Below are 11,338 nucleotides of genomic sequence, written 5' to 3' on the forward strand. Positions count from 1 at the left end.
TGTTTGCATGGCATGAATTTAACCGATGGCATTGTTTTACCGCGATTCTCTTTAGTTAGTCGCAGCTCAGCAACTGAGACGATACGGAATTTTGTTGGATAGCACTGAAGATGTTCTGCGTCACTTTCGTCAGAAAAACCCATGGCTGGTACAGCACTGGACAGCGTTACCCCGACCGAAATTTTGGAGTGTTTCAGGAAACGAGAATTGATCAAAGTCAGCAACAGGATAGCGAAGAAATGGACACGGGTTTCGATGGGGCATGGGGTTACCTTCGTGACAAAATACAACATTTGATGATTTCATAAATTTTTAAGATAATGTGAAAGTTTCAGTGCGCTGATGTTCATACCTGAGGAGTTCCGAGTAACAAGAACGAACAGGATGACGAAAAAGAAGAAGAGGAAGAAGAAGGAGAGGAGGGAAAAAAAGTATCGATTCCCACTGTGTCTAAAATATGTCAGACTCGACGTTTGCGTCATGGCACAACTACTCCTTACAAAGGATGTAGATTAAGTCGTATACTACTGGCAATTAAAATAGCTACACCACGAAGATGACGTGTTGCAGACGCGAAACTTAACCGACAGGAAGAAGATGCTGTGATATGCAAATGATTAGCTTTTCAGAGCATTCACACAAGGTTGTCGCCGGTCGCGACACTTACAACGCGCTGACACGCCGAAAGTTTCCGACCGATTTCTCATACACAAACAGCAGTTGACCGGCGTTGCCTGGTGAAACGTTGTTGTGATGCCTCGTGTAAGGAGGAGAAATGCGTACCATCACGTTTCCGACTTTGATAAATGACGGATTGTAGCCTATCGCGATTGCGGTTTATCGTATCGCAACGTTGCTGCTCGCGTTGCTCGAGATCCAATGACTGTTAGCACTATATGGAATCTGTGGTGTCACCGCCAGACACCACACTTGCTATGTGGTAGCTTTTAAATCGGCCGCGGTCCGTTAGTATACGTCGGACCCGTGTGTCGCCACTGTCAGTGATCGCAGACCGAGCGCCACCACACGGAAGGTCTAGAGAGACGTAGTAGCACTCGCCCGAGTTGTACAGCCGACTTTGCCATAGATGGATGACTGACAAAATAGATGGATGACTGACAAATACGCTCTCATTTGCCGAGACGATAGTTAGCTTAGCCTTCAGCTACGTCATTTGCTACGACCTAGCAAGGCGCCATTATCCTTTGTTATATTGCTATTACACTTCTGTACAATCAAGAGCGATGTTCTACAATTATGAATTAAAGTTAAGTATTCCAGAAGCTACGTACTTTTCTTTATAGCATTCATTACGTATCCTGTTTCAGACCTCACGCCAGCCTGCGTGAGTTTAAGCGCGTGCCTTTCGGCTTCCTCTCATTGTGTCTAGGCTGTCTTGTCTCGACACAACAATTTTGGCGACTCGGATACAAACGGTCGTATTGCTCTAATTTACTTGTGTCATGGCTTCGCCACAATCTCCAGATGTACTGTCCGAATTTTATCGCTTGCAGAATCAGCAGACGCAGGCGTTATAGGATGCCCTTGGACTGCTCGTCCAGGGACAACGTGCAATGTAAAATGATGCGGCCGCCGCCGCTCCACTTCTACCGCCGCCACAACACGCAGTTGCACCACCTTTTCGTCAATTTGATGCGGCAATGGAAAGCTGGACGGAGTGGTCACGCCAATTTGGATTCCATCTCGCCGCCTACAGAATTCAAGGTAATGAGCGGCAACCTCACTTATTATCGTGTGTCGGCGTGCACACTTACCGTGTGGTAGTGAAATTGTTTCCCCGCCGCATTAGATGCATATTGAAAAGAATCAGTCAATATAGTTGCCAAACGGTATATGTTCTTTCGTACAAAACGTACGGCCGGTGAAACTAATCGGGAGTGGGTTGCAACTTTGCAAGGGACTGTGCTTTTGAGTGTGAATGTGGACTCCCTTATTCAGATACTATGGTGCGTCATGTAATTGCACAGAACGTTTCTGATGTTCGTATCAGGGAACAGATTTTGAAACTCGTCAATCCCTCCCCTCAACAAGTGATAGACATATTGGATAGGCAAGACACACTTGACTTTGCTCAGGAATCGTTTGCAACTTCGCCAGCCGTGTGTCACGTTAACCGGCCCGGCGGGCGAGCTGCACGGAACTGTAAACAGCCCTTGCGCCCATCCGCGCAGCCACGTGTGCCACGTAAGCAGGCAAATGCAGTGCTGAAATCATGCCCGCGGTGTGCAACCAGACATTCGCGTGAGAATTGCCCGTCACGGCAAGCTATTTGCTTTTTCTGTAATAAAAAAGGACATTTTCAGAGTGTTTGCCAGAAAAAGCTCAGATCGGACATTAACAACCATTCCAGGCCCTTTGCTTTGCGCCAGAATCGAACCAAGAATACTCAGGCTCGTGAACCTTCGCCCATGGAAATTCATGTAGTTAATTCTACTCCGCCCAGTGCTAATCTCTCTAAAAGTGACTGTGTGCGTCCCACAAAAAGTGTGCGTTGACGTCGCCGGAAATCACGTCATTTAGCGAGTGATTCTGTACCAGTGTCTGTTCAAATTGCACGAGACAGTCGCTCTTGTCGTCAACAGGTCGATAAAATTTTTGTAGACTTGGACATTGATGGCAACGCGATCCCATTCCAGCCCGATACCGGAGCTGCAGTTTCACTAATAAATCACGACACGTACAAACAACTGGGCACACCTCCGTTACGTGCTGCAACTGTTAAGTTAAATAGTTATTCAGGTCAGAATATCCCTGTGTTAGGACAGTGCAGCCTTCTTGCAACATACAAGGGACAAACAAAATTTGTGTCATTTTATGTCCTTCATTCTTCTGCTGCAGTGAACTTGTTTGGTTTAGATTTATTTCAGTTGTTTAACTTGTCTATAGTCAATCAGGTCCTATCAGTGAACGAGACTGTGGCTTCAGACAGTGTTTCTCGTCTATGTGAAGATTTTGCAGACATTTTTGCATCGGGCCTTGGTTGCGCTACGAACTATGCAGCACATTTGGAACTGAAAGTGACCGCGCAACCGAAATTTTTCAGAGCGCGCAATGTTCCCCACGCATTGCGCGATGAGGTCGCAAGAACATTACACGATTTGGAATCACAAGGTGTAATTGAACGTCTGCAGGCTTCTCTCTGGGCATCACCCTTAGTAATTTTGCCAAAACCTTCCGGAAAATTGAGACTTTGTGTGGACTTCAAAGCTACAGTGAATCCACAACTAGTGATTACAAATTTTCCTTTACCCCACCCGGAAGATCTTTTTGACGAACTGTGCCCGGGTGAATATTTTTCGAAGTTGGACCTAGCAGATGCGTACTTGCAAATACCAGTGGACGAAGAATCCCAGCGCGTCTTGGTGGTTAACACGCATCTTGGTTTGTACCAATTCAAAAGACTGCCATTCGGGTGTGCATCCGCCCCTGCATTGTTTCAGCAATACCTGCAAACTGTTTGTGCGTCGGTCCCTACTGCAGCAAGCTATCTGGATGATATAGTGATCTCCGGAAAGACGGAACAAGAACATTTAGCCAATCTCCGAACATTATTTCAGGTCTTGCGACAAAATGGTCTTCGCTTGCGGAAGGACAAATGTGTGATTTTTGCTCGTGATTTACCATATCTGGGACATGTAATCAATGCATAAGGCATACATCCGTCTCCAGAGCACCTCCGTGCCATACAGGACTTGCCTTCGCCGCAGAATTTGAAGCAGCTACAGAGTGTGCTGGGAAAAGTAAATTACTATAACAGACATATCCCGCATGCCTCTTCCATTTCAGCTCCACTTCATCGCTTACGCCGTAAAGGTGTTTCGTTCGTCTGGACGACGGACTGCGAACGCGCCTTTCGCCAGTTGATATCGGCGTTGCTTTCAAATACTTGCCTTACGCCATTCGATCCCCAGAAACCCCTTTTGTTGATGGTCGATTCTTCGGTTTTCGGGATCAGTGCTGTGCTTGCGCACAAAGATGGTTCGCTTGATCGCCCTATTGCCTTTGCGTCGAAATTGCTCTCGTCTGCGCAAAGAAATTATTCACAGATTGAGAAAGAAGCTTTGGCTCTCGTATTTGGTGTTACAAAGTTTCATGATTTCTTGTATGGTCGTCACTTTACCATCATCACAGACCACAAACCTTTGACATCGCTTTTTCATCCGAACAAGCCTGTACCTCCACGTACAGCGCAGAAATTCATTCGCTGGTCTATTTTCCTCACGCAGTACCGCTACGATATCGTGTATCGGTCCACTGATAAGCACGGAAACGACGATGCGTTGTCCCGTTTGCCTGTTGCTGAGGATAGAGCATTCGATTCCTCCGAACTTGCTTGCATGTTCATTGATGCGGAAACCGATGACGTGGTCGAATCGTTTCCGATTGATTTTCGTCGTGTAGCTACAGCCACAGCTGCTGACCCTGTCGTTGCTACCGTTTTGCGTTTTGTTGCTACGCAATGGCCCTTGTCAAAGTCACGGATCGAGGATCCGTTGGTTCGCCGATTTTTTGCTCACAAGGAGAGACTTTTTGTACGACGTGGTGTTTTGCTGTTGCGTTCTGATAATGATCAGTTCCGGGTCGTGGTCCCACGTTTGTTACAGTCCTCTGTTTTACGGCTTCTCCACCAAGGACATTGGGGTATAGTGCGAACGAAACAACTTGCTCGTCAGCACTGTACTTGGTTCGGAATCGACGCTGCGGTTACGAATATGTGCTGTTCTTAAATGGCGTGTGCCGAACAACAATCCGCACCACCGCGGAAATTCTTTGCATGGCCAAAAGCCACTTCCCCTTGGCAATGCTTACACATCGATTTTGCTGGTCCATTCTGGAATGCTCGATGGTTGGTTGTGTTGGATTCATTCAGTAATTTTCCTTTTGTTGTCCGGATGTCTTCCACGACGTCATCTGCCACCATCTAAGCGTTATCCGCTATCTTTTGCATTGAAGGTCTTCCACAGACTATTGTTTCCGACAATGGCCCACAATTAATGTCCGCAGAATTTCAGTCATTCTGCAAGGCCAATGGTATTCAACATCTGACATCCGCGCCGTTTTCGCCTCAGTCAAACGGTGCCGCTGAACGATTGGTCCGGACTTTCAAGTCACAGATGTTGAAGTTGAAAGAGTCGCATTCTCGGGAGGACGCGTTGATGCTCTTTTTGTCTTCGCATCGCTCTCAGCCCCGAGATGGTCGCTCGCCGGCTGAGTTGCTCCACGGTCGTCCTCATCGAACCTTGATGTCTTTGCTGCATCCGCCGCATCAGGTGCCTGTGCAGCGGCAGCCACCTGCCTTTGCTCCAGGCGACGTTGTATACTATCGCCACTATCGAGGTTCACGGCTTTGGCTCGCAGGGCGCATTCTTCGCTGCCTCGGCCGCGCTATGTATCTGGTTTTGGGCGCCACTGGTGAGGTGCGTCGGCATCTCAATCAGCTGCGCCTCTGTCGTCGCACGGGTTTTGCCGCTCCCCGTCTGCTTTCAGCGACGATGCCGTCCGGTCAGCGCCCTGGGGAGCCATCTACTGGCTCGCCTCATCCCCAGGTGTTACCGACGCTGCCTTCCATTTTGCCCCGTGGCGACGCGCCGCCGCCGGTCCCCCCGCCGGCGCCGCCCACAGTGGACGCTTCGCTACAGCCGCCGGGCGCCTCCCTGAGTCACGCGCCGCCGATCGCTTCCCGTGACCAGCTATCCTCCGACTTGGACCTCTTGCCCGCTCCGGACCAGATGTCGTCTTCGCCCGTCGGGTACCCCGACCAGATGGAGGTCGAATCTTCGGCCCCTCCTGTCTCTTTCCGGGCGCATACACCGCATGTTGGCGTGCACCCTGGACTAGGTTTTCAGGCGTTTCCTAGCTCCACTCGGACCGAATGGCCGGGTGCGGGTGGCACAGCCTCGCCTGTTGTTAGGCTCCCCACCTCATCGCTTACGACTACATGGGGTCCTCCCCACGGCGGGCGGAAGCCTTATAACACAACCGCACGCCGATTTGCGGGTGAGGAATGTGGTGTCACCGCCAGACACCACACTTGCTAGGTGGTAGCTTTTAAATCGGCCGCGGTCCGTTAGTATACGTCGGACCCGCGTGTCGCCACTGTCAGTGATCGCAGAACGAGCGCCACCACACGGCAGGTCTAGAGAGACGTACTAGCACTCGCCCCAGTTGTACAGCCGACTTTGCCAGCGATGGATGACTGACAAATACGCTCTCATTTGCCGAGACGATAGGACAGCCTTCAGCTACGTCATTTGCTACGACCTAGCAAGGCGCCATTATCCTTTGTTATATTGCTATTATACTTCTGTACAATCAAGAGCGATGTTCTACAATTATGAATTAAAGTTAAGTATTCCAGAAGCTACATACTTTTCTTTATAGCATTCATTACGTATCCTGTTTCAGACCTCACGCCAGCCTGCGTGAGTTTAAGCGCGTGCCTTTCGGCTTCCTCTCATTGTGTCTAGGCTGTCTTGTCTAGACACAACAGAATCGGTGGGTTCAGGAGGGTAATACGGAACGCTGTGCTAGATCCCAACGGCCTTTTATCACTAGCAGTCGAGATGACAGGCATCTCACCCGCATGGCTGTAACGGATCGTGCAGCCACGTCTCCATCCCAGGAGGGTAATACGGAACGCTGTGCTAGATCCCAACGGCCTTGTATCACTAGCAGTCGAGATGACAGGCATCTTATCCGCATGGCTGTAACGGATCGTGCAGCCACGTCTCCATCCCTGAGGCAACAGATGGGGACGTTTGCAAGACAACAACCATCTGCACAAACAGTTCGATGACGTTTGCAGCAGCATGGACTATCAGCTCGGAGACCATGGCTGCGGTTACCCTTGATGCTGCATCACAGACAGGAGCGCCTGCGATGGTGTACTCAACGACGAACCTGGGTGCACGAATGGCAAAACGTCAATTTTTCGGATGAATCCAGGTTCTGTTTACAGCATCATGATGGTCACATCCATGTTAGCGACATCGCGGTGAACGAGCATTGTAAGCGTGTATTCGTCATCGTCATACTGGCGTATCACCCGGCGTGATGGTATGGGGTGGACGTTACATTTCAGATGTGTTACGACCCGTGGCTCTACCCTTCATTCGATCCCTGCGAAACCCTACATTTCATCAGAATAATACACGACCGCATGTTGCAGGTCCTGTACTGGCCTTTCTGGAAACAGAGAATGTTCAACTGTTGCCCTGGCCAGCACGTTCTCCAGATTTCTCACGAATTGAAAACATCTGATCAATGGTGACCGAGCAACTGGCTCGTCACAATACGCCAGTCACCACTCTTGATGAACTGTGGTATCGTGTTGAAGGTGCATGGGCAGCTGTACCTGTACACGCCATCCAAGCTCTGTTTGATTCAATGCCCAGGCGGATCAAGGCCGTTATTACGGCCAGAAGTGGTTGTTCTGGGTACTGATTTCTCAGGATCTATGCATACAAATTGGGTGAAAATGTAATCACATGTCAGTTCAAGTATAATGCATTTGTCCAATGAATACCCGTTTATCATCTGCATTTCTTCTTTGTGTAGCAGTTTCAATGGCCAGTAGTGTATATAGCAAGTTATTCCTCTGCTTAAGGCGACAGGTGGTTGTTCTGGGTACTGATTTCTCAGGTTCTATGCACCCAAATTGCGTGAAAATGTAATCACAAGTCATTTACAGTATAATATGTTTGTCCGATGAATACCCGTTTATTATCGGCATTTCTTCTTGGTGTAGCAATTTTAATGGCCAGTAGTGTATTTTAGGGTTTGATCAATACAGCAGGAGCGTGAGGATGCACTTTGGCGGTCACTGAAGTTGACAAGGTGAAAGATTACTTTGCAATAGCACCCCAACGTCGTACGTAATCAGGAAATCCCATCTATTCCTCAGGCGTGGATCTTTTTTTTTTTTTTTTTTGGTCATCAGTCTACTGACTGGTTTGATGAGCCCGCCACGAATTCCTTTCCTGTGCTAACCTCTTCATCTCAGAGTAGCACTTGCAACCTACGTCCTCAATTATTTGCTTGACGTATTCCAATCTCTGTCTTCCTCTACAGTTTTTGCCCTCTACAGCTCCCTCTAGTACCATGGAAGTCATTCCCTAATGTCTTAGCAGATGTCCTATCATCCTGTCCCTTCTCCTTATCAGTGTTTTCCACATATTCCTTTCCTCTCTGATTCTGCGTAGAACCTCCTCATTCCTTACCTTATCAGTCCACTTAATTTTCAACATTCGTCTATAGTACCACATCCCAAACCCTTCGATTCTCTTCTGTTCCGGTTTTCTCACAGTCCATGTCTCACTACCATACAATTCTGTACTCCAGACGTACATCCTCAGAAATTTCTTCCTCAAATTAAGGCCGGTATTTGGTATTTGTAGACTTCTCTTGGCCCGAAATGCCTTTTTTGCCATAGCGAGTCTGCTTTTGATGTCCTCCTTGCTCCGTCTGTCATTGCTCATTTTACTGCCTAGGTAGCAGAATTACTTAACTTCATTGACTTCGAGACCATCAATCCTGATGTTAAGTTTCTCGCTGTTCTCATTTCTACTACTTCTCATTACCTTCTTCTTACTCCGATTTACTCTCAAACCATACTTTGTACTCATTAGACTGTTCATTCCGTTCAGCAGATCATTTAATTCTTCTTCACTTTCACTCAGGATAGCAATGTCATCAGCTAATCGTATCATTGATATCCTTTCACCTTGTATTTTAATTCCACTCCTGAACCTTTCTTTTATTTCCATCATTGCTTCCTGGATGTACAGATTGAAGAGTAGGGGCGAAAGGCTACAGCCTTGTCTTACACCCTTCATAATACGAGCACTTCGTTCTTGATCGTCCACTCTTATTATTCCCTCTTGGTTGTTGTACATAGCCGGCCGGTGTGGCCGAGCGGTTCTAGGCGCTGCAGTCTGGAACCGCGCGACCGCTACGGTCGCAGGTTCGAATCCTTCCTCGGGAATGGATGTGTGTGATGTCCTTAAGTTAGGTAGGTTTAAGTAGTTCTAAGTTCTAGGGGACTGATGACCAAAGAAGTTAAGTCCCATAGTGCTCAGAGCTATTTGAACCATTTTTTTGTTGTACATATTGTGTATGACCCGTCTCTCCCTATAGTTTACCCCTACTATATGCAGAATCTCGAACAGCTTGCACCATTTTATATTGTCGAACGCTTTTTCCAGGTCGACAAATCCTATGAAAGTGTCTTGATTTTTCTTTAGCCTTGCTTCCATTATTAGCCGTAACGTCAGAATTGCCTGTCTCGTCCCTTTACTTTTCCTAACGGCAAACTGATCGTCACCTAGCGCATTCTCAATTTTCTTTTCCACTCTTATCTATATTATTCTTGTAAGCAGCTTCGATGCATGAGCTGTTAAGCTGATTGTGCGATAATTCTCGCACTTGTCAGCTCTTGCCGTCTTCGGAATTGTGTGGATGATGCATTTCCGAAAGTCAGATGGTATATCGCCAGACTCATATATTCTACACACCAACGTGAATAGTCGTTTTGTTGCCACTTCCACTAATGATTTTCGAAATTCTGATGGAATGTTATGTATCCCTTCTGCCTTATTTGACCGTAAGTCCTCCAAAGCTCTTTTAAATTCCGATTCTAATACTGGATCCCCTATCCCTTCTAAATCGACTCCTGTTTCTTCTTCTATCACATCAGACAAATCTTCACCCTCATAGAGGCTTTCAAAGTATTCTTCCCACCTATTGATCTGATATAATAACATTTTTCAGGAGACATGTTCCATCTCAACAGGAACGTGTCGGATTTACGCATTCTGAGAAGCAGCGTTAGCTACAATGCCAGTGTGGTGGAGTAATGAACACATCTGTGTCGTAAGCTAGAAATATTGGTTCTAGTCGCGGTTTCAGCAGATTTTAATTCACTGCTTCAGCTTGTATCCGTGTCGAAGTTAGAGACTAAATACGTCTCCAGGAAAATGTCATTACTTCTAATTAATTATATATGTCTTTTTTTTATTTTCTTAGCTTTCTAAGCGGTTTCATTTATTCCTCCTTGATCAGTCACTCTTTCGTTATGTCGAACGCTCTTATTCGAAGATATTCTTTTAACTTATGATTACTAAGATTCGGTTGTATGCACGCAGTATTTACACAGCCATCACTTAGGATCCTTAATTAAGAAATGCTACTCGTGTCTGTTAAAACATTCTTCTAAATTGTCGTATCTTTAACACAGAATAAAAGGTCATTGGGTTCCTTAAAGTGATTTTGTAACGACTTGTAAGTCAGCTACATTCATTTAGACGATCGTGGAGAACTGCGTCGCTGTTTATGAATAACCTGGAAACTCACTTCTGAGGCGAGCGTATTTATACGACATAGGAGAGACGGGACTCTGCAGCGAGGCGCTCCACGGTGCAGCGCAGACACTTGGCCGTGTAATGTGACACGGAAAGCCTTTCCCAGGCGCGGCGGTGCTCCCCGTCTCTTATGCCCCCGAAAAGGCCGGGCTCACCGTGATATTCCATGTCATGCTACAAGAGGGCACCTGCGTTGTACAGACACGTGGAAGACTTGTCCTCGTATACACACAAACCACCCACCTCTAATCGGAACTCATACCTAAGACGACTAGTCGGTTTCAGTACATTCTTGTTATGACACCTCATTCCATCTGTATTGCGATAATACACCTCTACTGGTAACACGGTATGTGAAGTGACAGCCATTTGTTTAGATGAATAGGGCTAATATCGAAACCCCATCTGAACAGCATACAAACACAGCTAACAAAAAGATGAGTCCGCTACAGCTTGAAACATCCCCTTAGAAAAATTTTCTATTACTGTGCTGGTAAACCTCTAAGTTATTTAGTTTTCAAACAGCTGAGCAAAACTGAACGTACTCAGACATTTCTCTCTTTACTTATTCTGATCAACACTGAAGTGAAACATAATATTTTTAGCGCAACGCAGTCTGACTTTCAATAATCCCCACAAAAGCACGGCCTTGACTAACAGTAGCCTATACCTTTCATGAATCACTTACCTCACAAAAATCTTCGTTACTCGAACTACTGCAATACAGAGAGCGCCAATACTGACAGCTAAATGAAAGATTCTAACTACTGAAGGCACAAACTACTGATAGGCATAGTTAGCAAATGAAAGATTTTGATAGAGAACAAACAATGAATTTACCTTAATAGTGTTCAAAAGGCATAATATATTAAGCAGTTCATGACATCCAGTCTTACAAATTTCCTTTTTCTGAAGGACACACGTCCAGATCGTCCGCTCTCAAAATGCTGCCAACTCTC

This window comes from Schistocerca serialis, chromosome 6, assembly GCF_023864345.2.
Source record: "Schistocerca serialis cubense isolate TAMUIC-IGC-003099 chromosome 6, iqSchSeri2.2, whole genome shotgun sequence".
Classification (NCBI taxonomy): Eukaryota; Metazoa; Arthropoda; class Insecta; order Orthoptera; family Acrididae; genus Schistocerca; species Schistocerca serialis.